Source organism: Rhipicephalus microplus, chromosome 5 (assembly GCF_043290135.1).
Source record: "Rhipicephalus microplus isolate Deutch F79 chromosome 5, USDA_Rmic, whole genome shotgun sequence".
In the NCBI taxonomy this organism is placed as follows: domain Eukaryota; kingdom Metazoa; phylum Arthropoda; class Arachnida; order Ixodida; family Ixodidae; genus Rhipicephalus; species Rhipicephalus microplus.
The window spans coordinates 55,691,755-55,716,625 of NC_134704.1; the positions used below are offsets into that span (position 1 = coordinate 55,691,755).

At 43.8% G+C, this 24,871-nt stretch overlaps 20 non-coding genes across 20 annotated transcripts in view; all 20 read left to right on the forward strand.

Moving 5' to 3' along the window:
• TRNAC-GCA (transfer RNA cysteine (anticodon GCA)) overlaps positions 1-28 on the forward strand; it is a 72-nt gene extending 44 nt beyond the window's left edge. The window contains exon 1 of the tRNA in view: positions 1-28. This exon is cut by the window's left edge and continues 44 nt beyond it. This is a non-coding gene — a tRNA (tRNA-Cys).
• A 273-nt stretch (positions 29-301) lies between these two features.
• On the forward strand, positions 302-373 carry TRNAC-GCA (transfer RNA cysteine (anticodon GCA)). The gene has a single exon. It is a non-coding gene; the product is annotated as a tRNA-Cys (tRNA).
• A 272-nt stretch (positions 374-645) lies between these two features.
• TRNAC-GCA (transfer RNA cysteine (anticodon GCA)) lies at positions 646-717 on the forward strand. Its single transcript has one exon. It is a non-coding gene; the product is annotated as a tRNA-Cys (tRNA).
• A 608-nt stretch (positions 718-1,325) lies between these two features.
• TRNAC-GCA (transfer RNA cysteine (anticodon GCA)) lies at positions 1,326-1,409 on the forward strand. Its single transcript has one exon. It is a non-coding gene; the product is annotated as a tRNA-Cys (tRNA).
• Positions 1,410-1,677: 268 nt separating this feature from the next.
• Positions 1,678-1,749, forward strand: TRNAC-GCA (transfer RNA cysteine (anticodon GCA)). Its single transcript has one exon. It is a non-coding gene; the product is annotated as a tRNA-Cys (tRNA).
• A 261-nt stretch (positions 1,750-2,010) lies between these two features.
• Positions 2,011-2,094, forward strand: TRNAC-GCA (transfer RNA cysteine (anticodon GCA)). The gene has a single exon. It is a non-coding gene; the product is annotated as a tRNA-Cys (tRNA).
• Positions 2,095-2,362: 268 nt separating this feature from the next.
• Positions 2,363-2,434, forward strand: TRNAC-GCA (transfer RNA cysteine (anticodon GCA)). Its single transcript has one exon. It is a non-coding gene; the product is annotated as a tRNA-Cys (tRNA).
• Positions 2,435-2,705: 271 nt separating this feature from the next.
• TRNAC-GCA (transfer RNA cysteine (anticodon GCA)) lies at positions 2,706-2,777 on the forward strand. The gene has a single exon. It is a non-coding gene; the product is annotated as a tRNA-Cys (tRNA).
• A 272-nt stretch (positions 2,778-3,049) lies between these two features.
• TRNAC-GCA (transfer RNA cysteine (anticodon GCA)) lies at positions 3,050-3,121 on the forward strand. Its single transcript has one exon. It is a non-coding gene; the product is annotated as a tRNA-Cys (tRNA).
• Positions 3,122-3,729: 608 nt separating this feature from the next.
• On the forward strand, positions 3,730-3,813 carry TRNAC-GCA (transfer RNA cysteine (anticodon GCA)). Its single transcript has one exon. It is a non-coding gene; the product is annotated as a tRNA-Cys (tRNA).
• Positions 3,814-4,081: 268 nt separating this feature from the next.
• TRNAC-GCA (transfer RNA cysteine (anticodon GCA)) lies at positions 4,082-4,153 on the forward strand. The gene has a single exon. It is a non-coding gene; the product is annotated as a tRNA-Cys (tRNA).
• A 271-nt stretch (positions 4,154-4,424) lies between these two features.
• TRNAC-GCA (transfer RNA cysteine (anticodon GCA)) lies at positions 4,425-4,496 on the forward strand. Its single transcript has one exon. It is a non-coding gene; the product is annotated as a tRNA-Cys (tRNA).
• A 273-nt stretch (positions 4,497-4,769) lies between these two features.
• TRNAC-GCA (transfer RNA cysteine (anticodon GCA)) lies at positions 4,770-4,841 on the forward strand. Its single transcript has one exon. It is a non-coding gene; the product is annotated as a tRNA-Cys (tRNA).
• A 272-nt stretch (positions 4,842-5,113) lies between these two features.
• Positions 5,114-5,185, forward strand: TRNAC-GCA (transfer RNA cysteine (anticodon GCA)). Its single transcript has one exon. It is a non-coding gene; the product is annotated as a tRNA-Cys (tRNA).
• Positions 5,186-5,456: 271 nt separating this feature from the next.
• On the forward strand, positions 5,457-5,528 carry TRNAC-GCA (transfer RNA cysteine (anticodon GCA)). The gene has a single exon. It is a non-coding gene; the product is annotated as a tRNA-Cys (tRNA).
• A 271-nt stretch (positions 5,529-5,799) lies between these two features.
• Positions 5,800-5,871, forward strand: TRNAC-GCA (transfer RNA cysteine (anticodon GCA)). Its single transcript has one exon. It is a non-coding gene; the product is annotated as a tRNA-Cys (tRNA).
• Positions 5,872-6,142: 271 nt separating this feature from the next.
• TRNAC-GCA (transfer RNA cysteine (anticodon GCA)) lies at positions 6,143-6,214 on the forward strand. The gene has a single exon. It is a non-coding gene; the product is annotated as a tRNA-Cys (tRNA).
• Positions 6,215-6,485: 271 nt separating this feature from the next.
• On the forward strand, positions 6,486-6,560 carry TRNAC-GCA (transfer RNA cysteine (anticodon GCA)). The gene has a single exon. It is a non-coding gene; the product is annotated as a tRNA-Cys (tRNA).
• Positions 6,561-6,828: 268 nt separating this feature from the next.
• On the forward strand, positions 6,829-6,900 carry TRNAC-GCA (transfer RNA cysteine (anticodon GCA)). Its single transcript has one exon. It is a non-coding gene; the product is annotated as a tRNA-Cys (tRNA).
• A 273-nt stretch (positions 6,901-7,173) lies between these two features.
• TRNAC-GCA (transfer RNA cysteine (anticodon GCA)) lies at positions 7,174-7,245 on the forward strand. Its single transcript has one exon. It is a non-coding gene; the product is annotated as a tRNA-Cys (tRNA).
• The last annotated feature ends 17,626 nt before the right edge of the window (positions 7,246-24,871 follow it).

A 24,871-nucleotide genomic window follows, 5' to 3' on the forward strand; every position in this document is an offset into this window, starting at 1 on the left:
GTCCCCAGTTCAAACCCGGGTGCCCCCTATGGTTTTCTACTTCCTTTTTATAATCTTGGAAATGTCGCACAGCGGGGTAATCGAGGTAATGTGAAGCAGCCAACAAAAAGCTGCCTACATAGCCTTGATGCTATGAAATCCTCAACCCTCGTTTTTTTATCTTATCTTCGAGGTAGAGTTCAAGACTAATTTAACAGTTGTGTATGCCATTCAATATACGGTCAGAGTAAATAATACGAAAGCTTCAAATGACTCGCGTTTGAACTGGAAGCCGGTGTGAGTTGCCTGAGCGTAGACGTTCGGGGGTATAGCTCAGTGGTAGAGCATTCGACTGCAGATCGAGAGGTCCCCGGTTCAAAACCGGGTGCCCCCTGCGGTTTTTTACTTTCTTTTATAATCTGGAAAATGTCGCACAGCGGGGTAATCGATGTAAATTGAAGCAGCCAACAAGATGCTGCCTACATAGCCTTGATGCTATGATATCCTCAACCCTCGTTCGTTTATCTTATCCTCTAGGTAGACTTCAAGACTACTATAACAGTCATGTATGCCATTCAATATACGGTCAGAGTAAATAATACGAAAGCTTCAAATGACTCGCGTTTGAACTGGAAGACGGTGTGAGTGTCCTGAGCGTAGACGTTCGGGGGTATAGCTCAGTGGTAGACCATTCGACTGCAGATCGAGAGGTCCCCTGTTCAAACCCGGGTGCCCCCTATGATTTTTCTACTTCCTTTTATAATCTGGGAAATGTCGCACAGCGGGATAATCGAGGTAATGAGAAGCAGCCAACAAGAAGCTGCCTACATAGCTTTGATGCTATGATATCCTCAACCCTCGTTTGTTTATCTCATCTTCGAGGTAGACTTCAAGACTATTATAACAGTTGTGTATGCCATTCAATATACGGTCAGAGTAAATAATACGAAAGCTTCAAATGACTCGCGTTTGAATTGGAAGCCGGTGTGAGTTGCCTGAGCGTAGACGTTCGGGGGTATAGCTCAGGGGTAGAGAATTCGACTGCAGATCGAGAGGTCGCCGATTCAAACCCGGGTGCCCCCTACAGTTTTTTTACTTCCTTTTATAATCAGAGAAATGTCGCACAGCGGAGTAATCGATGTAATGTGAAGCAGCCAAGAAAAAGCTGCCTACATAGCCTTAATGCTATGATATCCTCAACCCTCGTTTGTTTATCTTATTTTCGAGGTAGAGTTCAAGACTATTATAACAGTTGTGTATGCCATTCAATATACGGTCAGATTAAATAATACGAAAGCTTCAAATGACTCGCGTTTGAACTGGAAGCCGGTGTGAGTTGCCTGAGCGTAGACGTTCGGGTAATAGCTCAGTGGTAGAGCATTCGACTGCAGATCGAGAGGTCCCCGGTTCAAATCCGGATGCCCCCTACGGTTTTTTACTTCCTTTTATACTCTGGGAAATGTCGCGCAGCGGGGTAATCGATGTAATGTGAAGCAGCCAACAAAAGCTGCGTACATAGCCTTGATGCTGTGATATCCTCAACCCTCGTTCGTTTATCTTATCTTCGAGGTAAAGTTCAAGACTATTATAAGAGTTGTGTATGCCATTCAATATACGTTCAGAGTAAATAATACGAAAGCTTCAAATGACTCGCGTTTGAACTGGAAGCCGGTGTGAGTTGCCTGAGCGTAGGCATTTGGGGGTATAGCTCAGTATTAGAGCATTCGACTGCAGATCGAGAGGTCCCCGGTTCAAACCCGGGTGCCCCCTACAGTTTTTTACTTCCTTTTATAATCTGGGTAATCTCGCACAACGGGGTAATCGATGTAATGTGAAGCAGCCAAAAAAAGCTTCGTACATAGCCTTGATGCTATGATATCCTCAACCCCCTTTTTTTTATCTTATATTCGAGGTAGAGTTCAAGACTATTATAACAATTGTGTATGCCATTCAATATACGGTCAGAGTAAATAATACGAAAGCTTCAAATGACTCGCGTTTGAACTGGAAGCCGGTGTGAGTTGCCTGAGCGTAGACGTTCGGGTAATAGCTCAGTGGTAGAGCATTCGACTGCAGATCGAGAGGTCCCCGGTTCAAACCCGGATGCCCCCTACGGTTTTTTACTTCCTTTTATACTCTGGGAAATGTCGCGCAGCGGGGTAATCGATGTAATGTGAAGCAGCCAACAAAAGCTGCGTACATAGCCTTGATGCTGTGATATCCTCAACCCTCGTTCGTTTATCTTATCTTCGAGGTAAAGTTCAAGACTATTATAAGAGTTGTGTATGCCATTCAATATACGTTCAGAGTAAATAATACGAAAGCTTCAAATGACTCGCGTTTGAACTGGAAGCCGGTGTGAGTTGCCTGAGCGTAGGCATTTGGGGGTATAGCTCAGTGGTAGAGCATTCGACTGCAGATCGAGAGGTCCCCGGTTCAAACCCGGGTGCCCCCTACAGTTTTTTACTTCCTTTTATAATCTGGGTAATCTCGCACAACGGGGTAATCGATGTAATGTGAAGCAGCCAAAAAAAGCTTCGTACATAGCCTTGATGCTATGATATCCTCAACCCCCTTTTTTTTATCTTATATTCGAGGTAGAGTTCAAGACTATTATAACAATTGTGTATGCCATTCAATATACGGTCAGAGTAAATAATACGAAAGCTTCAAATGACTCGCGTTTGAACTGGAAGCCGGTGTGAGTTGCCTGAGCGTAGACGTTCGGGGGTATAGCTCAGTGGTAGAGCATTCGACTGCAGATCGAGAGGTCCCCGGTTCAAAACCGGGTGCCCCCTACGGTTTTTTACTTCCTTTTATAATCTGGAAAATGTCGCACAGCGGGGTAATCGATGTAAATTGAAGCAGCCAACAAGATGCTGCCTACATAGCCTTGATGCTATGATATCCTCAACCCTCGTTCGTTTATCTTATCCTCTAGGTAGACTTCAAGACTACTATAACAGTCATGTATGCCATTCAATATACGGTCAGAGTAAATAATACGAAAGCTTCAAATGACTCGCGTTTGAACTGGAAGACGGTGTGAGTGTCCTGAGCGTAGACGTTCGGGGGTATAGCTCAGTGGTAGACCATTCGACTGCAGATCGAGAGGTCCCCTGTTCAAACCCGGGTGCCCCCTATGATTTTTCTACTTCCTTTTATAATCTGGGAAATGTCGCACAGCGGGATAATCGAGGTAATGTGAAGCAGCCAACAAGAAGCTGCCTACATAGCTTTGATGCTATGATATCCTCAACCCTCGTTTGTTTATCTCATCTTCGAGGTAGACTTCAAGACTAATATAACAGTTGTGTATGCCATTCAATATACGGTCAGAGTAAATAATACGAAAGCTTCAAATGACTCGCGTTTGAATTGGAAGCCGGTGTGAGTTGCCTGAGCGTAGACGTTCGGGGGTATAGCTCAGGGGTAGAGAATTCGACTGCAGATCGAGAGGTCGCCGATTCAAACCCGGGTGCCCCCTACAGTTTTTTTACTTCCTTTTATAATCAGAGAAATGTCGCACAGCGGAGTAATCGATGTAATGTGAAGCAGCCAAGAAAAAGCTGCCTACATAGCCTTAATGCTATGATATCCTCAACCCTCGTTTGTTTATCTTATTTTCGAGGTAGAGTTCAAGACTATTATAACAGTTGTGTATGCCATTCAATATACGGTCAGATTAAATAATACGAAAGCTTCAAATGACTCGCGTTTGAACTGGAAGCCGGTGTGAGTTGCCTGAGCGTAGACGTTCGGGTAATAGCTCAGTGGTAGAGCATTCGACTGCAGATCGAGAGGTCCCCGGTTCAAACCCGGATGCCCCCTACGGTTTTTTACTTCCTTTTATACTCTGGGAAATGTCGCGCAGCGGGGTAATCGATGTAATGTGAAGCAGCCAACAAAAGCTGCGTACATAGCCTTGATGCTGTGATATCCTCAACCCTCGTTCGTTTATCTTATCTTCGAGGTAAAGTTCAAGACTATTATAAGAGTTGTGTATGCCATTCAATATACGTTCAGAGTAAATAATACGAAAGCTTCAAATGACTCGCGTTTGAACTGGAAGCCGGTGTGAGTTGCCTGAGCGTAGGCATTTGGGGGTATAGCTCAGTGGTAGAGCATTCGACTGCAGATCGAGAGGTCCCCGGTTCAAACCCGGGTGCCCCCTACAGTTTTTTACTTCCTTTTATAATCTGGGTAATCTCGCACAACGGGGTAATCGATGTAATGTGAAGCAGCCAAAAAAAGCTTCGTACATAGCCTTGATGCTATGATATCCTCAACCCCCTTTTTTTTATCTTATATTCGAGGTAGAGTTCAAGACTATTATAACAATTGTGTATGCCATTCAATATACGGTCAGAGTAAATAATACGAAAGCTTCAAATGACTCGCGTTAGAACTGGAAGCCGGTGTGAGTTGCCTGAGCGTAGACGTTCGGGGGTATAGCTCAGTGGTAGAGCATTCAACTGCAGATCGAGAGGTCCCCGGTTCAAACCCGGGTGCCCCCTACAGTTTTTTTACTTCCTTTTATAATCTGGGAAATGTCGCACAGCGGGGTAATTGATGTAATGTGAAGCAGCCAAGAAGAAGCTGCCTACATAGCCTTGATGCTATGATATCCTCAACCCTGGTTTGTTTATCTTATCTTCGAGGTAGAGTTCAAGACTATTATAACAGTTGTGTATGCCATTCAATATACGGTCAGAGTAAATAATACGAAAGCTTCAAATGACTCGCGTTTGAACTGGAAGCCGGTGTGAGTTGCCTGAGCGTAGGCATTTGGGGGTATAGCTCAGTGGTAGAGCATTCGACTGCAGATCGAGAGGTCCCCGGTTCAAACCCGGGTGCCCCCTACAGTTTTTTACTTCCTTTTATAATCTGGGTAATCTCGCACAACGGGGTAATCGATGTAATGTGAAGCAGCCAACAAGAAGCTGCCTACATAGCTTTGATGCTATGATATCCTCAACCCTCGTTTTTTTATCTTATCTTCGAGGTAGAGTTGAAGACTAATATAAGAGTTGTGTATGCCATTCAATATACGGTCAGAGTAAATAATACGAAAGCTTCAAATGACTCGTGTTTGAACTGGAAGCCGGTGTGAGTTGCCTGAGCGTAGGCGTTCGGGGGTATATCTCAGTGGTAGAGCATTCGACTGCAGATCGAGAAATCCCCGGTTCAAACCCGGGTGCCCCCTACAGTTTTTTACTTCCTTTTATAATCTGGGAAATGTCGCACAGCGGGGTAATTGATGTAATGTGAAGCAGCCAACAAAAGCTGCGTACATAGCCTTGATGCTGTGATATCCTCAACCCTCGTTTGTTTATCTTATCTTCGAGAGAAAGTTCAAGACTATTATAAGAGTTGTGTATGCCATTCAATATACGGTCAGAGTAAATAATACGAAAGCTTCAAATGACTCGTGTTTGAACTGGAAGCCGGTGTGAGTTGCCTGAGCGTAGGCGTTCGGGGGTATAGCTCAGTGGTAGAGCATTCGACTGCAGATCGAGAAATCCCCAGTTCAAACCCGGGTGCCCCCTACAGTTTTTTACTTCCTTTTATAATCTGGGAAATGTCGCACAACGGGGTAATCGATGTAATGTGAAGCAGCCAAAAAAAGCTGCGTACATAGCCTTGATGCTATGATATCCTCAACCCTCGTTTGTTTATCTTATGTTCGAGGTAGAGTTCAAGACTATTATAACAATTGTGTATGCCATTCAATATACGGTCAAAGTAAATAATACGAAAGCTTCAAATGACTCGCGTTTGAACTGGAAGCCGGTGTGAGTTGCCTGAGCGTAGACGTTCGGGGGTATAGCTCAGTGGTAGAGCATTCGACTGCAGATCGAGAGGTCCCCGGTTCAAAACCGGGTGCCCCCTACGGTTTTTTACTTCTTTTTATAATCTGGAAAATGTCGCACAGCGGGGTAATCGATGTAATGTGGAGCAGCCAACAAAAAGCTGCCTACATAGCCCTATGCTATGAAATCCTCAACCCTCGTTTTTTTATCTTATCTTCGAGGTAGAGTTCAAGACTAATATAACAGTTGTGTATGCCGTTCAATATACGGTCAGAGTAAATAATACGAAAGCTTCAAATGACTCGCGTTTGAACTGGAAGCCGGTGTGAGTTGCCTGAGCGTAGACGTTCGGGGGTATAGCTCAGTGGTAGAGCATTCGACTGCAGATCGAGAGGTCCCCGGTTCAAACCCGGGTGCCCCCTACGGTTTTTTACTTCCTTTTATACTCTGGGAAATGTCGCGCAGCGGGGTAATCGATGTAATGTGAAGCAGCCAACAAAAGCTGCGTACATAGCCTTGATGCTGTGATATCCTCAACCCTCGTTTGTTTATCTTATCTTCGAGGTAAAGTTCAAGACTATTATAAGAGTTGTGTATGCCATTCAATATACGGTCAGAGTAAATAATACGAAAGCTTCAAATGACTCGCGTTTGAACTGGAAGCCGGTGTGAGTTGCCTGAGCGTAGGCGTTCGGGGGTATAGCTCAGTGGTAGAGCATTTGACTGCAGATCGAGAGGTCCCCGGTTCAAAGCCGGGTGCCCCATACAGTTTTTTACTTCCTTTTATAATCTGGGTAATCTCGCACAACGGGGTAATCGATGTAATGTGAAGCAGCCAAAAAAAGCTGCGTTCATAGCCTTGATGCTATGATATCCTCAACCCTCGTTTCTTTATCTTATCTTCGAGGTAGAGTTCAAGACTATTATAAAAATTGTGTATGCCATTCAATATACGGTCAGAGTAAATAATACGAAAGCTTCAAATGACTCGCGTTAGAACTGGAAGCCGGTGTGAGTTGCCTGAGCGTAGACGTTCGGGGGTATAGCTCAGTGGTAGAGCATTCGACTGCAGATCGAGAGGTCCCCGGTTCAAACCCGGGTGCCCCCTACGGTTTTTTACTTCCTTTTTATAATCTGGGAAATGTCGCACAGCGGGGTAATTGATGTATTGTGAAGCAGCCAACAAGAAGCTGCCTACATAGCCTTGATGCTATGATATCCTCAACCCTGGTTTGTTTATCTTATCTTCGAGGTAGAGTTCAAGACTATTATAACAGTTGTGTATGCCATTCAATATACGGTCAGAGTAAATAATACGAAAGCTTCAAATGACTCGCGTTTGAACTGGAAGCCGGTGTGAGTTGCCTGAGCGTAGACGTTCGGGGGTATAGCTCAGTGATAGAGCATTCGACTGCAGATCGAGAGGTCCCCGGTTCAAACCCGGGTGCCCCCTACAGTTTTTTTACTTCCTTTTATAATCTGGGAAATGTCGCACAGCGGGGTAATCGATGTAATGTGAAGCAGCCAACAAGAAGCTGCGTACATAGCCTTGATGCTATGATATCCTCAACCCTCGTTTGTTTTCTAATCCACTCTGCTCTCTTCTTGTCTCTTATGGTTACACCTACCATTTTTCTTTCCATTGCTCGCTGCGTCGTTCTTAATTTAAGCTGAACCCTCTTTGTAAGTCTCCAGGTTTCTGGTCCGTAGCTAAGTACCGGCAAGATACAGCTGTTATATACCTTCCTCTTGAGGGATAGTGGCAATCTACCTGTCAAAATTTGAAAGTGCTTGCCAAATGTTTTCCACCCCAATCTTATTCTTCAAGTTACTTCAATGTCGTCATTTGGCTCCACGGCTATTACCTGCCCTAAGTAGACGTTGTCTTTTACAACTTGAAGTGCACTATTACCTATCTCGAAGCGCTGCTCTTTTCCGATGTTGTTGTACATTACTTTCGTTTTCTGCAGATTAATTTTGAAACACACCTTTCTGCTCTCCTAGTCGAACTCCGTAATCACGAGTTACAATTCGTCCCCTGAGTTACTCAGTAATGCAGTGTCATCGGCGAAGCGCGGGTTACTAAGGTACTCTCCATTAACTCTTATCTCTAGCTGTTCCCATTCTATGCTTCAGAAAACCTCCTGTAAGCACGCAGTAAATAGCATTGGGTAGATTGTGTCCCCTTGCCTTACACCCTTCTCGATTGGTATTCCGTTGCTTTTTTTATGAAGCATTATGGTAGCGGTTGATCCCCTGTAGATTTCTTCCGGGATGTTTATATATACTTTATCGACACCCTGATTCCGCAGTGTCTGCATGACGGCTGATATTTCTACTGAGTTAAACGCCTTCTCGTAATCTATGAAGGTTATGTAAAGTGGTTGGTTATATTCTGAGCATTTCTCTATTACCTGATTGATAGTATGAATGTGGTCGATTGGTGAGTAGCCTGTTCGAAATCTTCCTTGTTCCTTTGGTTGATTAAATTCTAGTGTTTTCTTTACTCTGTTAGCAATAACCTTTGTATATAGCTTACTACAGAGAGCGAGCTGATCGGCCTGTAATTCTTCAAGTGCTTGTCATTTCCTTTCTTATGTATTAAGATGATGTTAGCGTTCTTCCAAGACTCTGGTACTCTTCCCGTCAGAAGACACCTCGTAAACAGGGTGGCTAGTTTTTCTAACACAATCTGTCCTCCATCTTTCAGCAGATCTGATGTTACCTGATCCTCACCAGCAGCTTTGCCTTTTTGCATGCTCTCCAAGGCTTTTCTGACTTCTATCATTACTCGTGGGGTGTCATCTGGGTTACTGCTAGTTCTTATATTAAGGTCGTGGTTGTGCTGGCTACTATATTAATCTCTGTTAAACATCTCCGCTATCTTAACTATCTTATCCATATTGGTAGTTATTTTGCCTTCTTTGTCCCTTAGTGTTATACATCCTATTTTTGCCTATCCCAAGTTTCCTCTTCACTGCCTCGACGCTTCCCCCGTTTTTAATAAATTTATTAAAAACCTAACGAAAAAGGCGAAAACCATCCTTTTCTTCTCAGAATATGCACAAAGGAGCAGGGAACACAAGCCGTGGCCTCACGGGCCCCCGCCAAGCGCCGCCTTCATTTTCACCTCTTGAGGCCCCGCGCTTTCCGGTTTCATTCGCCACCTAAAGGAGGGCGCTACAACGGCATCATGTGGCGTTACGTCACATAATGCCACGCACAAATTTGTGACGTCATACTACGGGACGATATTGTGTGATCTGTTAGGTAATCGTGTAATCTTTTGTGACGTAGTTGAATTTTTTGCATCACTCGTGACTCAACGCTGCGGGACGGTCGCCGCCAACGGTCATATTTCTCGTTCGATGAGGCAGCCAATGCTTTCTCGCCCTAATAAAAATATTCCACAACACATTGCTTCACTTCAAACACTGCATTGGTTTACGGCTCACATATAACAATGTAGGTAATACTACATGCTGTTCATGTTGTAATAAAATATAAAAAATGATATAAACAATCCAAAACGGGGCTATAAGGACCACTCTGGACTGCCTGGAATCCATTGCAGCAGCAGCAGTCACGGCGGAATGTGCACGCTCTGAATCGCCTCACTCTGTATTCCCAGGTTGGTGTGCGAATTTTATGTAACTATTCTGTGCTGTAAAAATTACCGTGACTGCTGCTCAACGCTGCTTTTGACCTGTATACAATGCCTACCTGTCCTGAACTTGCTAAAAAAATTGAAGCGCTTGAATCTGCGTTTCAAGAGCAATTAGAAACTGCAGTTAAAGAGTTCAAGGCGGAGACTAGGAAAACACTGGATGACAAAGGCCTTGAAGAACATGCAAAACTATGCGAGAGCGTTCAGTTCCTCAGTGCTCAGTACGATAACATGTGTGTGAAGCAGAATGCGCTCATTGCAGAAAATAAAGCGCTAATGGCCCATAACGAGTCTCTTGAAACCCGTTTGGCTGAACTTGAGCAATATTCTCGACAAAACAATATAGGAATTAAAGGTGTACCAACGACTAAAGGCGAGGACTGTACTGCCATTCTAAAGCGCATGGGCGATGCAATAGGATGTACTGTAACACCTGCTGACATACACACAGTGCATCGTGTTCCCACGAAATCAGCAGTGAACAACATCATTGCTCGGTTTTGCAGTCGTGACAAAAAAAATGACTTCATCCGCAAAGCTCGCAAGGCTCGGCTTCGCACTGGCAGCATTGGCTTTTCGGAATCTTCTGACCAGGCTATTTATACGAATGACCACCTTACTGCTGAGAATAAGAAGCTATTTGCTAGGGCACTGGCTCTCAAGAAAGAGCACCAGTGGAAATTTCTCTGGACAGAGAACTGTCGCATCCTAGCACGCAAGTCTGAAGATACCAGGGTCTTTCGAATAAATACCGACTCTGACCTTTCGATTTTCATTTAAACGACGCCTTACATATTCTGTATCGACCACTAAGTTTTTTCTTTTTTTATGTCTTCGATTACCGTTAGCAACCTCAAACATTCGCTTACGTTACAGAAATATTCGCTAATTCATTTTAATGCTCGCAGCATCCGAAAGAACTATGACGCGATTACCACTTTTCTTTCTCTACTGCACCACCAGTTTTCGTTTATCTGCCTTTCGGAACCGTGGTTGTGCGACGCAGACCGTAACATGTATTCTTTTCCACAGTATCAGGCAGAGTATTGTCACCGATCTTATGACGCGCATGGTGGGGCTGCAATTTTTGTTTCCAGTGGGGTTTCGTACACGCGCAGGTTTGATCTGTCTTTCACCGTACCACTGTGCGAATCTGTGTGGATCGAATGTGGCAAGTCACCCCTAAACAACGAAAAAAAATTAATTATTGGCAGTGTGTATCGCTATCCTTCATCTCCTGTTCTAGAATTTCTGTCAAATCTTGATAGATTACTTCACAAGCTATCTTTTGAGAATAAGCAAGTTGTACTGGTAGGGGACATCAACATAAACTTATTAGATATGGAATCCAGTGTCTACTCAGCTTACACGAACTGCTTCAGTGGCTTCGGCTACGAATCACTTATCACTGCTCCAACAAGATGTGGCCACCAGGGTTCCCAATCTCTTTTAGATCATGTCTTATGCAATTTTTCTCCCGCCCCCGAGGCTGGCGTGGTTGACACATACATTACAGATCACTTCCCCGTTTACATAACATTTAATGCTAGGCGCTCCAGTGTCGATAGCTGTTTTTACACATCTGTGCTGCATCATGACAAGTTTATCGATGCTATAGCTACAACTGACTGGTCAATTGTTAAGTCCGATATTCTTGATAATTCCTGCTCCGACGTAGAGGCTATGCTACAGAAATTCTGCGCTTTATTTTTAAAGGCCGTAACATCTAGTACATCAACTGTTAAATGCAAAAAACGGTATAAATTTCCCCACAATCCATGGATGACAAACGGCTTATTGACAAGTGTTCGTAAAAAAGATAACCTTTACAAAAAAACAAAAAGACAGCCTTTTAATACTTCGCTTGCCCGCCGATACAGGAAATATTGCAACAATTTGAAAATTTTACTCCGAGAAGCAAAAAAGCGTTATTATGAAAATGAGTTGACCAAACATCAGGAGGACCCTAAAAAACAATGGAATCTTTTGAACAACTTTTTAAACGAATCATCTGGAAACTCACCTATATCTGAAATAATATATAATAATATTTCTTTGCAACAGCCAACTTCTATTGCAAATGCTTTCAGCGTTTTTTTTTCTAGCATTCCTACTACACAATCGGGCATACCAAAATGTTCCGTTTCTCGGGTCGCTTCTTCATTTTTTCTTTTGCCCGTAACCGCTGACGAAGTATGCTCAGTTCTCTTGAATCTAAAAAATAAATGCGCAGGTCTTGACAATATTTCTGCGTATCACTTAAAACTGGTTGCGCGTAATATTTCTGGGATACTTAGTGATATCATTAATCTAATGTTTCAGCAAGGCGTATTTCCTAAACTTTTAAAGAAATCTAAAATAGTTCCGGTATTCAAAAAGGGTGACAAAAGAACAGTTTCTAATTATGGGCCCATGTCAATTCTTTCTTCCCTCAGCAAAGTTATTGAAAAACTGTTCGTTGATCGTTTAATTAATTACCTAAGCAAATTTAATATACTCCATCCGTGTCAATTTGGCTTTCGTTCAGGCAGTTCGACAAGCTTAGCACTAGTTTCATTAATAAATTACTTAAAAAAATCGATTGACTCTGGTAAATTTGTTGGATCTGTCTTCCCAGATTTCACCAAGGCCTTTGACACCATTAATCATGCCACCCTGTTTAACAAATTGGAGGCCTATGGGGTAACTGGAGCTCCATTAACCTTCCTGAAAAATTATCTGCACAATAGAGAATGCTCGGTGTACGTATCAGGCGCTTCTTCTGAAACTAAGCTAATCAATCAAGGCGTGCCCCAGGGGTCTATTTTGGGCCCTTTATTATTTATTATTTATATTAATGACCTTGTCGATGCAATTAAATCAACTCACTGCGTGTTATACGCAGACGACACGACTATAACTGCAGCTGAGGACTCTCTAACTGCTCTTACTTTACACTTGAACAACACTTGAATCTAGATATTACTAAATGGTGCTACGAGAACCAACTTATTATTAACCCAGCCAAAACCAAGTTTATGATATTTAGGTCCGCTCAAAGGCCATTGCCTTTTCATCAACCCTTAACCCTAGGTCCTCACTCTATACCCACCTGTGATACTGTAATTTTTCTTGGTGTACATCTTGACTGCCATTTAAAGTTTAATCTCCACACTGATCACCTCAGAAAGAAAACTGCATTCGGAATTCGGTCTATAATAAAAGCTCGTGAAGTTTTTCATATAAACGTACTTATGTCTCTGTATTTCGCCTTCATTCATTCCCATATCATGTATGGTATCGCTGCTTGGGGAAACACGTATGACTGTCATCTATCACCCATTCAGAACATACAAAATCAGGCGATCCGCATTATCACTAATAGCTCACGATACTCCAGTGCAGGCCATCTACTCCAAGACAACAAAATCCTACCTGTTCGTAAAAGTTATTTTTTTATAGCATAGCCGTTCTTCTGTTTCAATGGCGCAATGCACTGCTACCGTTCGAGTTCATTGATTCAGTTTTCTTACAAAACAACAATGTAACCAGATTTGCAATGAACCTTAACTTTTTGCTACCCGCGTCGCGCACAAATTATGGAAAAATGACCACTGCCTTTGCGGCCATTACTTTTTGGAATAACATGCCTCTTCCTGTTAAAACGATGCCCACATTGTCATCATTCAAAAAGTCGCTTAAAAGTTTTCTGTTAAATTATTAGCTGCCTGTATATGGGCTTTTTGGGGGCTTTGCGTTTTTGGTTATGCCATTTAGATCATTGCATTTCGATTGACAATGTCCGCCACTGAACGAGATGTTTTTTTTTTCCGTTCTTTCTTTTTTCTTTCCTTATATGCCTTGCTTTTTTTTGCCTGATGTGTCACTTAGCCTATAATAATTACTTATCACTCTATATTGTATAATTGATTTCCATTCACTCGTTGCTTGTTAACTTGATCTGATTTATTGATTGTTATAATGCCTTGAGGGTCCCGTTACAGTTTTTAACTTTGGGACCCTCGTCTGTATATTAATATTACTGTACTACTTTTTTGAAATGGATAATAAACTGAAAAACTGAAACTGAAACTGAAAGGCAATATTTTAACCAAGACGTTGATACTGGTAGAGAGAGAGAGAGAGAGAGAGAGAAAATAAGGTTGAGCGAAAGGCAGGGAGGTTAACCAGGTGTGCTATTCTGGACACTGTCTAATTCCGCCATATTGTCAAATTTCGTAATGGCGGCATTTTAAGCCAATCAGAGAGGTCGGAGCAGCTGACTCGGCCAATTAGCATCGATCAATGACGGAATCTGACAACATGGTGGAGTTCGACAATGTCCAGAATAGCACCCCAGAAGAATATCTTCGGCTTGCTACCCTGCACTGGGGAAAGAGAAATGAAGATGAAAAGGTGAGGAGGGGAAAAGAAAGAGAAGGAAAGGTTTAAGAAAAAAAAAAGAAAACGCGCACACACTTAAGCAGGGGAGTGTGTCAGTCGTTTTGCGAGTCCCGTTGACCGCAGAAACACAGCAATAAGCATAGATCGGCGAAAAAATGTGTACCTCACTCAAACTCACTCATGAAATACATTTTGCCCATCGGGCTCACTAAAAGGTTTCTCAAGCGGAATCACTGAGCCTGACTCACGGCTGTGTACGAGTGTGTCGACTCGTGCGTGGTTTTGCCGACCTATGGTATAGTAAGTGATCACGTGGGCACATGAAGACTTTGCCAAAATAATCCAATTCAACGTAATCCTTAGCCGTGATCGATGTAACTCAAGCATTCAAGTCGTGGAGAAAGAAACCACCAGACAAGATCCATGGTCATCGTCAGTATTAGGGACAGCTCAAGTGAAGAGATCTTCAGGGAATCTGGGTCAGCCGGTTTCGCTAATAGGTCCCGATTTCTGATAGGCTGAAATATTCTCTTGCAAATATTTTTTAAAACAACATGTTTTTTTTTTGTGAATACCGACCCTGGTGGTTGGAAGACGGTCGTACAGCTTACAAGCTATCGCTGCCCCGTAATAGAAAATAATTTGCACCTGGCTGTGGAAATCACCTGTCTGGCCACCAGATAATTTTCTTTCCTCTATATCATCGAGTCTCTTTTTGCTTTTCTTTCATTCTTAGTTGAGTCAACAAATCTTCATTCTCGCACAGCCAACCTATACATTCGTCCTACGTTCCCTAGTTTCAACGTCAAAAAAAAAAGAAGAAAAAAGAAACATATTTTGGAGGCGATTCCAATACTTCATTCCGGTATCTGGTAGTGGCCCTAGCATCGGCGTTCATTTGCCCTAGTGTACTTCGTGGGTCAAAATTTAATTTAGGCCCAGTGTCGAAGCGAATACCAGATGCCACATAGAAAGAAGTACGTCGTTGCGATATGTTCCGTCAGGTGACGCAATGGTTTCAGCTGCTAACAAGAAAACCATTTTCAATAAACTCTTTCACTTAATTTTTACCTACCCTGACAGTTAATTGGCTTAAGTATAATTGCGCTTCGTTATCATACGTATCCAAAATAACTGCTAAGTTGTGGTTTTCGTGCCATTCTATGAAGGCTATATGCTGGAGGCCTGCAGTTCGTAAAACCTCAAGTGGCCGAAATTTCCTAGTGGCTATTAGTGCTATGGTTATGATACCTGTCTCAGACCGCGAAGAACCGGTTAAATTTACTTCGATTTACGAGTGTTGTTATTCACTCCCCTTCAGCTTCGCCTCCTCTCCGTTCTTCCTTTCCACCTCCTTTCCTTTCCACCTCTCAGGAGGCTCCTCTTTTCCCTCCTGTCACGTGACCTGTTTTAGCGAGCGCCGATGAAACCGTCGTATACGATCCCGCCGTGGTGTTGTAGCAATGACGCCCGTAGGTCGTGGGATCGAATCCCCTCCACGGCGGCCACATTTTCGACGGAGGCAGAAATTATTGATGCGGCATGTACTTGGATATAGGTGCACGTTAATAAACCCCAGGTGGTCGAAATTCCCGAAACCCTCAACTTTATATGGCGTCACTCATAATCATGGCGTGGTTTCGGGGCATTAAACTCCGATAATTATTACAGGCGCAGGGTCCGCAAAGACAGCTTTTATGTAAAAAAAAGGAAAAAAAAAGAGGAAGAAGCCCACGCATGACAATGCACTCAAATGGCTTCGTGACGTGTATAGTGCTCTGACAAAAGACCATCAGCCGCTTGGAACTGTTTCTATCTCCATCGGGACGGTCAGCGAGCAGTCCCACTGGGGGATTAGTGCGAAAGCGGCTTTGGTAGCGCGTAGCGGGTCGCCGTGGCTTCGCCTCGACCACCACTGCAGTCGTCCGTCACGGTTCAGTTCGTTCGGGTGACCGAGGCCCGCCTTTCGTTGTGTACGCGAAACGGCTTCGCTTCGAAGGGATTATTCGCGGATCACTTCCACCGGCTCGTCCGTCTTTCCGTGTCGATGAAGTACGAGGTATCAAGTTGCAGGAAACTACAACAGCTACAAATCAGCCGCGTCAATTTTTTCGACCACTGCGCACGGAGTAAAGCGACTAGCGCAGTGTTACAGACTCTAGTTTAAACTGTCCATGGTTTGCATCTGTAAATGAGAGAAGAAAAAAAGAAAACTGCGACCTGTAGTGGCTTACTATTTTCAATAACCTAATACGAACAGAGGAAAAAGTTGTGCGCAGGCAAATGAAAACAAAGAGCGGCAGCATATAAAAGAAGAAGAATGTATACTCCACCCTACTTAAATAAAAGCTATATTCTCGGGCGTTACATGTCCTAAACACGATGTCACCTTGAGAAGCGCTGTAGTGCGTACCACATTTTTTTATAGTCAGACTTCGTGTTCTCATTGTTCAACAGCTTTTTTTTCGAGCTTTCTCCTCGGAGTGTGGTGTTCCACGTTCTTGCACTTTCCAACATAGACGCCTCTGTTTAACATTCGTTTGATGTACAGGTGTAGGGTGTCAATTAACAAAAGTATGCATAAAACAAGTAGTCGTTCGCATCTTATGCATGAGAAGTGGCACAATTTTCACATAACTAACTAACTAACTAACTAACTAACTAACTAACTAACTAACTAACTAACTAACTAACTAACTAACTAACTAACTAACTAACCAACTAACAAATTAACTAACTAACTAACTAGATAGCTGACTAGCTTGATATCAAACTTGCCAATTAACTTGCTAACTAACTTTAACTAAATTTTCACTTACTAACTCTTTAACTGACTGACTAACTAACTAATTGACTTTTTAACTGACTGACTGGCTGATTTGATGAGTTACATATATGATCACTGTCTGTGTGACCTTGCGTCACACATTTCCTCACTGTGAGAAATAGTCGTGCTCGTTATAAGTGGCCTATACTGTCATGTCACGCACGTTGACGTGCTGTGTATCCACAAACGCATAGCGGTTTTTTTTGGTCCTTGATTTAATGATGTTGTCCGTTCCAGAGCTCGTATATAGTTTAAGTGGACGCCCCCGAAGTGCCGAGTCGCACGCGCGGCGACTGAGAATAAGAGCGCGCTTACGTTTTACCGCTATTCTAGTACGGCGGCAATGACAGCAGATCTCGGCCGAACGCGCCACCGACAGCCAAACGTGATCGGAATGGCCAGTACGCACATACGTGGCCACCTATGATGCTACTGCCCCGTCGCTCACGATCAACTCCAGTTATAACGCAAGGCAGTACATACACGCATCGCTGTTGAAAGGAATGACTCTCGACCAAGTTCTCTAGGGCAAATAATACCCGTGACACACGGGCAAAAGTAAAGTACTTTGAAGTAAACCCCTTTTTGTCGCCTAAGGGGACCATTTGCAGAAAGGAGTGGCGCTGATGACACACGGCACCGGACTACTGCTTTAGGCGGTGCCTCAGAAGAACGCTGCAGAAAAAAATGGCGCTGTTTGTGGAAGCAGCAAGATTGGAAATATTAAAAAGAATCTGCGCATGTACATCACATTCAGCGACGCCGGAGCATAAAACCGTTTTTTTTAATTGTCTGGTGGCTTATAATGCGCATACCTGTAATTTTCTTTCCCTTTTTTGCGTTTTTAGCAGCAACTTAAGTTAGTCTGGCAACTATGAACAGTCGGTGTTTTGCTGTTTTTGTTTTTTGTCGTGCTTTTTACATGGCTGCGTCCAGCTGGGTCAGTGACGGCGTGCCGCGTTCCGTCGTGGTCCTGCGATGTCTCAGCGCAGAGACAGATAAAGCAACAGTTGAGGTGGGCCTGACTCTTGTCGCCCTCGGCTCCATCGAAGATGAGCTAAACGCTGCGAAGGCAAGAGTGATGAGCCTCAAACAATCACTCGTCATGAACAACTTCATTTTGACTGCTTCCGCACTGTCCCCCCGAGCCATCAACCGCGAAAGGTGGGCCTATGTGCGCAACGAACGCTGGTTCGAAGACACATTGCCGTTATTAGGCAACGGCCACTTTAAGCAGTGTTTTCGAGTGAGCCCAGCCACCTTCCGTTTCATTGCGGACAGCCTACGCCCTCCGGTAGAGAGGGTCACAACTAATATGCGCGAGTGCATTGCGGTGCATTGCGCGAGTAATATGCGCGAGTACATTGCAACTGCCGCTGCCAATCCTAACATGATCGCGCTAGTGACGTAATGCAGGCGTTTGAGAGTATGGACAGACTATAGGCCTTCACTTTTCAACAAGTCGCACTGCTGCTGAAAATAAAAAATTTTCTCAGCGCAAAAAAAAAAAAAAAATACTGACAGGGCACCGCAGTGTTGCGACACGTTTTCTTCTATTGATAAATTATGCACACTGTATGCGAGAGTACTCCCTTCCTGCCAGAAAAGTAGATGCGGGATCTGCTTTTGTGAAAAAAATCTTTGCTGGAAAGGCGTTACTCCTTTGTCGTGTGTCACTGCGCCCGAACGCCTTTCTGAAAGATGTCCCCTTGTCTAAAGGACTTCAGGGTGCCCGTGTGTCAGGGGCATAAGATATGTTAAAGGACTCTAATGAAGTTTTACTCACAATGCATGGGCATAACCAGAAATTGAAAAAATTCGGGGAGAGGATGTTGTTGAGTCACCCAACCTCCCTTGGCTATACGTCCATGGCATTCACTCACTCACTCACTCACTCACTCACTCACTCACTCATGTGACTTGTCTTGTTATGTACTAGCAATTATTGCATTCTCTTGTCACTGGACCCGCAACTATAGCCCTTCGGCTATGCGTCGAACCGGTTTTAAGGCACAAACTTATATGCCTCATCCATTGTGAAAATTGCCCATCGGCATCATGACGTCAGGAAGAGTGACGCGAAGAATCACCACATGATGACGTCACGATATGACATCATTACGACCTCACACGTCGCCAAGATCGGGGGCGTCCTCACGACGTCCCTATAATGCCCCACAATTTGACGTCATGTGAACATTGCTCATCAGTGGCGTCATCGTTTGCAGGGATGTATAGCCACTCTTCCCACTGCCAATGAGTTTGCTGACGTGTGCTCGAACATTATCTCAACCTCGTCATTGCAAGGGGAGTTAGTATAGTATGGCCTCCGAAATCGAAGTGAGAGATAAATGTCTGTGATGCAAGCGGGTGGCAATTAGAAGTATTTATGTGGTTCTTATGCTGTCCTTAAAGGGGAAAAAAAAGAGAAAAGTGAGCCCCATAACTGTCTGCATCAGAGTGCGACAACTCAACAGTAGCTCACAAGGGATGGGGGTAAGGAGGGATTAAAAGGATAGGAATAAAAAGTGTATATATATAGAGAGGGGGGATTCTTCCTAAACGTGCAACGTCTTCTAAACATTCTGCAGCAACTCTGCCCGTGAGCACGGCTGAAGCGGAATGCTCTTTCTCATCGCTGAGACACCCAAAGATGCACCTGACAGCTACAACAACAAATGAAAGATTCGTTGGCGTCGCTCTTTTAAACATACCCGTTACCGTGAAATACAAGTCAACTCGGAAGAAATCATCGCTCTTCTTCACCAGGAACGTATAGACGGCTTCAGGCTGAAAATCAATGAAGAAAGTTTACATGAAGTTATTCTGGGATTGAGATTTTCCGGACAGCCGTAAAAACATAGTTGTTAATGACGAATTGACGGGGCTTAACGTCCCAAAAACCACAATATGATTAGGAGAGACGCCGTAGTGGAGCGCACCGGAGCGACCATGCGAAATGTGAAATGTTCGGGAGGAAGGATTAAAGCAGACTAATTTGCGAATGGGTTGCACGACGGCTTGAGCGGAAAGGCATATGCGAAAAATACAGTCACAAGCGTAACGCATCAAATTTCGTGAAGTGCTTGCTTATATAAACGAAACTATGCTCCTAATACTGCTAAGAATGCACACACGCTAAGTAACGGTGTACTCACACGAGAATTTAACATACATACATACATACATACATACATACATACATACATACATACATACATACATACATACATACATACATACATACATACATACATACATACATAAATACATACATACATGAAATCCGCGTCTTTTGCCAACTGATCAAGGAAAATTTACACCTATCGTTTAGATTCTAGAAACTGGTAGTTGCCGTGCGATAATTCGCGGGAATTAACAAAGATCGGTATTCGTGAGATCTCCCAGCGTTTGTGCTCGCGAAATTTCTTCCTTGACTACGCCCACGCCCTTCTAGGCTGGGTTCGTCGTTCTTTCTCAAAGTCGTTATAAACGAGCAATGACGGCACACTCATTGCAGCCGAGGACGGAAGCGTGGAGCGGAAGCTCGTGTATTCACCGTCCGCTAGGGGGCAGCTGCGTACAGGGGGGTGGGGGTGGCGATCTAGAGGGAAAGGTAGGAGACAAGAGAGAGCGAAAGCATCCTCTTTCGCTCTAGCCCGCAGAAGGCCGCCCATTGAAAACGAGCCCGCCACCGCGTAAACAAAGAAAAGGCGCCGGCCTGGAACGGCTGCTGCTGCTGCGAGACGTGCCGCTTCTGCTGTTGCTGTTCGTTTCGTTTATTACACATACACTGCGAACCGTGTCTCGTGTACACACGATGGACGTCACATTCGTTGGTCATAGTATAGTGAACTAAAATATTCTAGTACACTATAGCCGTAGCATTTCGAGCTCGGGTTGTTGCCATTGAGGACCTGTCCTAGCTGACCGCCAGAAACGAAAAGAAACAAAAGTACAGCGGGACAAGATAACACTCGGCTGTGGTACAGCATGCACGCGGAATTCGTGATGAAACCAGCTTAAATTCTAGTCACCTGGAGATTTTTCTCTCGTTCCAGAAGAAATCACGCAGGCCGTCCTGGGAACGAGGATAGAGATACCGAGGCGAAAGCTTGTCTACACGTAATGAACATATATATATATATATATAAATATATATATATATATATATATATATATATATATATATATATATATATATATATATATATATATATATATATATATATATATATATATATATATATATTGTAGCAATTGCTAAATGTGCTCCGCATTCACAGCATGATCCGTGGTCGGAGGTCACAATGGTAATTGAACTATCCTCAGTGACACGCCTTATTATACACTTGTGCTTAGCACTTCTGTTATTTTCGACTTTTGATTGATTTGTGGGGTTTAACGTCTCAAAACCACCACATGATTATGAGAGACGCCGTAGTGGAGGGCTCCGGAAATTTCGACCACCTGGGGTTCTTTAACGTGCACCAAAGCTGAGTACACGGGCCTACAACACTTCCTCCTCCACCGGAAATGCAGCCGCCACAGCCGGGATTTGATCCCGCGACCTGAGGGTCAGCAGCCGAGTACCTTGGGCACTAGACCACAGTGGCGGGGCGACATTTTCGACTTTTCTTGCTTGTATTTAAGACAGAGAGAGGCGGAATAGCCGGTCTTTTATTTACCCGATCACTCTGTTTAACTGTCGGTTTGAATTAGATCAGAATTTTTCTGCCCCACTGTTTACTTTTTAATATTACTATTGTTCTATTTATTTTCGTTAACGCGTGAGGAGACCTCTAATGAGGCATGGTTAGGAATCGGTATCTACAGTATAGTGGCGTAGCCATGTGGATGAACAGCGGAGGGGGTCGAACCCCTAAATTGAAATTTTGCATCTGTATACATACAAGCACAAACATAGCTTGAGCATACATAAAATGCGATTGAACACCATTCCCCATCAGGGGCGTAACAAGAGGGTGACACACCAGGCCCATGCCCCTCCCCCGAATTTATTTCTCCCATGGCATAGAGAGCAAAAAATGGCCATTTCAAGGGTGTGCCTCTCTCAAAATCGACAGTGCCACCCCCCCCCCCCTCCCCCACCCTTTCTGAAAATAATTTCTTGCTACGCGCCTGCTCCCCTCTCCTCCACCACTTCTCTAAATGTAATTTTGACTACACCAGTGACCTGCCGTCATTGTGCGGCATTATGAACGATAATATGCTTCGCATTAAACGTCACATGCTTCGACTGTTGCGCAGGAGCAACCGCTGATCTCTATGTCCAATGGTGAGCGATAAAACAATGTGGAATGTTTTTTTTTTCTTTTCCTTTGTGTCTTCCATGGTATGAGACGATTGCAACTCGAGACCCATAGCTTTCGTCCGGCTTCGCAAAGTTTGAAATTTATTTTCTCTATATTCTTACAACACCAAGAGACTGACCTTGAGCAGTGTCGACATTTACATATACATTGGTTAGATTGCCCAACCTAGTTCCATTATATTTTCACTTATAACCATATATGTTTCCCTTACTGGGTCATCAAGGCATGGCGCGAACTAATTCCCCTGGTACGCAGGGCAACATGGGAAACAACACGTCTAAAAACAAAATAGTAAATGAATCAGTGGCACTCCGTCAACTCCCTTACTTGAACCATGAGCTGGACTGGTCCGTATGAAACTTGTATTGTTTTCTTTCGACTCTTATAATATTACACACAGCTTTTAAATGTTGTCTTAGCTTGCACTGCGTCACATGTTGAAACTCAGAAGCGCGAGCACGATGTTCTTGTATTTCTTCTTTGTATCTGTTTTAGTTTCCGTCATGTCGTTATTTTATTAACCTTCCACGTTGTGTATATTTGTATACTTATCACGTTCTTTTAATCGCGCGTATTTGTGCTTTTCTTATTGGTTAGTTCTTATTACCTTTTACCACTGCATTGTTTAAATTAAATGCTTGTCTGTTTTAACGAAATTTCCGTGCCTGCTCGATGAGTTCACCAATCAGACTCAAATATCACCTCACGTGCAACCCCGCGCGGGTCGACCGGCCTGCAGATGAATGTGAAATGTACCACTTCGAGGCTTTTCAGGTGTCGCAGGCCAAAGAGTATATAAAGTGGAAACCTGCTAGTCTGCTGCACGCTGGTGCTAGATCGGTGGGGCCTCACCAGAGGTGTGTTACAGTACACATTTACGTCTCCGATGTACTTCTCACCAAGTCCTTTGTTTTTCCTGAGAAAGAGGCTTTCCATTTTCTGGGGACGTAATCGAAGCTTTAATGAAATGTGTTCAGGAAAAAAAAGGGAGGGGGGGGGGGGGGTAGCTATCTAGAGCACTATTCTCTAAACTGTTCGTAGTGAAGTGAGCTGTTCTTATTAAAATATATATGTGTGCCACAAAGCAGGGACTTACATATTTATGTAGAAGTCCACATGTTGCACTTGTCCTTAGGAAGAAGGGGAATTGATTGCTATGTGCATATACATTATACTATGCGCGTATACACCATATTATGTGTGTATACGCGAGAGGACCCGGAATTGAAACTATAGCCGAAACCGACTCTGTCTTATTATTATTTCTTTGGCGCGCGCGAGTTGTGGTTTACGAGGATCTTTTGGAACTCAACATCAGCGGCTACAAAGGTCAGTAAGTGAAAAAAAAAAACTTTGCTGGAATTATCTCAGTGGATTATGGTTCGAGTACCCGATGTAGGCAGTGACTCTTATGGGTATGGTCTATGGGCGTAGGACGCATGTCGAATCAGGCACTGCGCCGTGTCGCCTGTAGGCAGACAGAAATTAGGTGCCTTCTTCCTTTTCCTCATGAAGCACTAACAACAACATGTCGAATCACAGTAGAAAAGATGATGGTGATTATGATGATGATATGGAGTAAGAGGAGGAGGATGCTGACTGTGACGTATATCGCTCACTTGTGCAACGACTGTGAATATCGTCCATTTAACTTTCGCAGACATGCTCACGGCGTATTCTCTGATTTGGAGTGAAAGGGGCCGCTGCTGCAGACCACGTTGCGTCACGCTCGCCTTCGTTGTCAGGTTAATGGAAACGCGGTGATTTGTGCCGTCTCGCGCACAGCGAAGCGTCATCCCACGTGCAAGAGCCACTCTCCCCTCTTTCTCTCTCTCCCAAATCGATAGGACATTGCGTGGTTCTTCTTTTGTCGTTCATCCTGGTCGTTTGCCTCCTTCTACAACCATGCACTGGAAGCGGCTGACGTTGCCACAGTGTTTGAGTCTACTGGGAGTACGAAGACGGCTGTTACGCAACAGCGTGGTAATCTGTGCAGCTTCCGCCGTCCTAACGGCAGTGTTGCGACAACGCTGCGGGGATTCGGCGTTTAACTCAGACGAAACACGAGGACCTCGTTGCGCGTTAGTTCACCGATTATGGCTCCGCAGTCAGTGCTATAAGGTTGGTTATTTTCCAATAATGCGTGTATGTGCACTCGAGACAAGTGTGAACATCGAGTTATGGCAGATATCGCCGACATATATGATGATCTCTCTTTGTTTTCACGTTTCTAAGTGTCTCAAACGACCATTTCTTGAGATTTTGAGGCATTCAAGAGTTTCGATCCGTTGTATATGTACCATGAGGGTGGAAAGTGCAATGTGCGTCTCCTTGTCGCTTTATTTTACTATACTTTACTATATATACTATCCATGGCTGTACTTCACCAATAAATTTTTCTCCTCTATATTCATCTGTCTTTCTTTCCCTCTCTGCAGTTTTTCTCTCTTCTGTCATGGTTACTGGGTCCCACGCCGGAGAAATGCATGGGCGCACCTGTTCTGAGACTGAAGCAGAAGACAACGGAAAAGTGATTGCGTGCCGGTACACGATTACGATAATTTTTTTATCTACGACACGCGGGCAACCGACCTCGAGCATAACAGTTCTGTCGTGAAAGTTGGGGAAAACACTCGTAACATGGCGTTGGATTAACAACCACACATTAGAATTAGATGAACACATGATCAAAACACTTTTACGGGGGAAACAACTTAATCCAAAGAAGTGTCACTTAATATCATAAAATAATTAAAAATAAAACAGTAAAGCTAGGCATTAGTAACATAAACTGATTGCTTAGCGCGCTGGTGTATCGTATATATTTACCCCCGGCAAGGCGACGCGAACAATGTACACCCGGAAC